General features: G+C 44.5%; 1 pseudogene; it reads right to left on the bottom strand.

Moving 5' to 3' along the window:
- Positions 1 to 2,113: 2,113 nt before the first annotated feature.
- LOC126413427 (5S ribosomal RNA) lies at positions 2,114 to 2,231 on the bottom strand (annotated as a pseudogene).
- Between the last annotated feature and the right edge of the window lie 442 nt (positions 2,232 to 2,673).

Raw genomic sequence — 2,673 nt, 5'->3', positions numbered from 1 at the left:
ATGGTCATAAGCCCAGGAAAGGCGCTGCAAGCGATGTTGTGCTGTCAGCAATGGCACTTGAATCAGTCGTCTGCTGCCATAGCACATTAACGCCAATTGTGCCACGATGTCTTAATGGATATGTTCGCTGTACATCCTACACTGATATCTGCAGTTATTTCACTCAGTGTTGTCTATCTATTAGCAATGACACTTATACGCAAATTCCGCTGATCTTGGTCGTTATGTGAAGGCTGTCAGCCACTGTGCTGTCTCTCATAAGAAGTAATGTCTGAAATTTAGTAGTCTTGGCACGCTCTTGACACTTTGGATCTTGGAATATTGGATTCCCTAACGATTTCCGAGATAGAATGTCCGATGCATCTAGGTCTGATTACCATTCTGTGTTCAATGTCAGTTAATTCCCGCCATGCAGCCATAAGCACATCAGAAACTTTTTCACATGAATCATCTGAGTAAAAATGATATCTCTGGCAACATATTGCCTTATTGTACCTTTTGTATGTGAGACTACCGCCATCTGTATGTGTGTGTATCACTATCCTATGACTTCTGTCACTTCAGCATATGTTGCACATACTTGAAGCAACAGACGAGGAGCTAGGCATCTTCGACTCAGTAGCTGGTATAAAAGTAATATGCACAAGGTCCCACCACATCACAGCAACACTAGCTTATGAAAACGTCAGCTTTGAGGAGCTCTTCTTTTATGGACACTATTATGATCTGAGGGTAGGATTCACAACCTTGACGGACCAGGTAAAGTAGCTGTTCGTAATAGATAGTTGCTCTAAAAATAAGTTTTTGGTAGATATGGGATCAGATGTCAATGTCTTAGCTAAAGCATTGTTCCAACTGGACATTTAACAGCAGCAAATAACTCAGTAATCAAAGGGTATGGAAGCAAATCGTTAGTGTTAAATCTTGGCTTTCAAGAGCACATGACATGGAACTTGTTGATATAATCGAGGCAGTTCTAGTCGCTGCTTTTTTGCACAACTTTGACCTTGCAGGAGACATTAAGAGAGGATTACTGCAGAAAGCAAAAGTCATCGCAGTGGACGAATGCGATGAATGGCACAGCATATTACAAAAATTTCGAGGCATCCTATCAAGAGCAAAGGCAGGGACATATGTATGACTCAATACACAACCTTTCATTTTCACCACACAGGGGCAGCAAGTAGCGGACAAACCACGACGTCTCACACATGGAAAATCAGTGGCAGTTAAGCAAGATGTGGAGTGGCACATGCACGAGGGTGTGACAGGGACGTCAGATAGTCAATGGGCGTCGCCTCTATATATGGTCAAGAAACGAGACAGCACATGGAGCTTGTGCAGAAACTATCGACTTTTAAATTCCGGAACTGTCCAGGATAGATACCCTACTCCACATTTCATGGATGTGAACAATTCAATGGCAGGCGTGCATTTTTTCAGTATTATCGATTGCACACAGGTGTATTCACAGGTTCCTCTGAACCCATTGGACACTGACAAAATGGTGGTCACCACAACTTCTGTTTTGTTTGAGTATTGTTACATGTTCTTTGGGCTGACAAACACTGCACAAACATGGTGGCGGTTTAGTCATCAGGTGCTCCATGGCTAGAATTTTATTTTTGCTACATGGATGCCATCCTTATTTTTCCAGAGTCTCGGAAGGAGGAATAAATGTCCCTCACAAAGTTTCTCACAACTCCAAGATGCTGGCATGGTGGACAATTGAGACAAGTGTGTTTTTTGTCAGAACAAAGTAAAGTTCCTCAGTTTTTGAGATATCAGTAAACATGTTAAGTCTACTGACAGATCATATCTCAGCCATACAACAGGTTCTATTCCCTACAACATTCAAAGACTGAAGGCAGTTTCTTAGAATGCTTAGTTATTATCACCGGCGCCTTTCCAAGCACTCCGTCTTCAGGCCACGAGTGACCTACGGGGACCATCCGACCGCCGTGTCATCCTCAGCGGAGGATGCGGATAGGAGGGGCGTGGGGTCAGCATACCGCTCTCCCGGTCGTTATGATGGTATTCTTGACCGAAGCCGCTACTATTCGGTCGAGTAGCTCCTCAATTGGCATCACGAAGCTGAGTGAACCCCGAAAAATGGCAACAGCGCAAGGCAGCCTAGATGGTCACCCATCCAAGTGCCGACCACGCCCGACAGCGCTTAACTTCGGTGATCTCACGGGAACCGGTGTATCCACTACGACAAGGCCGTTGCCTGCGCGTTCCCTAGGCAGCGATGTTATTGGAACCGTTAATAGAATTACTCAAGGCCAAACATACAGCTGGTGCAATAAAGGTTCCTTGGAGCGATGAGCTGGTATTGGCATTCGACAGAGTAAACAAGTATGCTACGAAGACAGTACTGCATGTATGCTATCAGATTAATGCGCCACTAGCCACTATGATAGACGCCAGCCAGAGAGATTGGCATGTGGCATTCAGCCACTTTTCGATTGCACTTGACAGCCTCTCTCGTCTTTATTTTCCCTGTTGCTCACACTCATACAGAAGCCGTTTACATAAACCATGCACTAATAACATCGACCCTCTGCAAGGAAACTCCAAAAAGCCGAAATTCCTCAGACATGCAGATTTTCTTTCACATGTCGCTATGGATGTCCATCACATTAGTGATAGGAAGAACATTATGGCCCATTG

Source organism: Schistocerca serialis, chromosome 7, assembly GCF_023864345.2.
Source record: "Schistocerca serialis cubense isolate TAMUIC-IGC-003099 chromosome 7, iqSchSeri2.2, whole genome shotgun sequence".
Taxonomy (NCBI): Eukaryota; Metazoa; Arthropoda; class Insecta; order Orthoptera; family Acrididae; genus Schistocerca; species Schistocerca serialis.
This window is presented reverse-complemented; position numbering and strand designations above follow the sequence as displayed.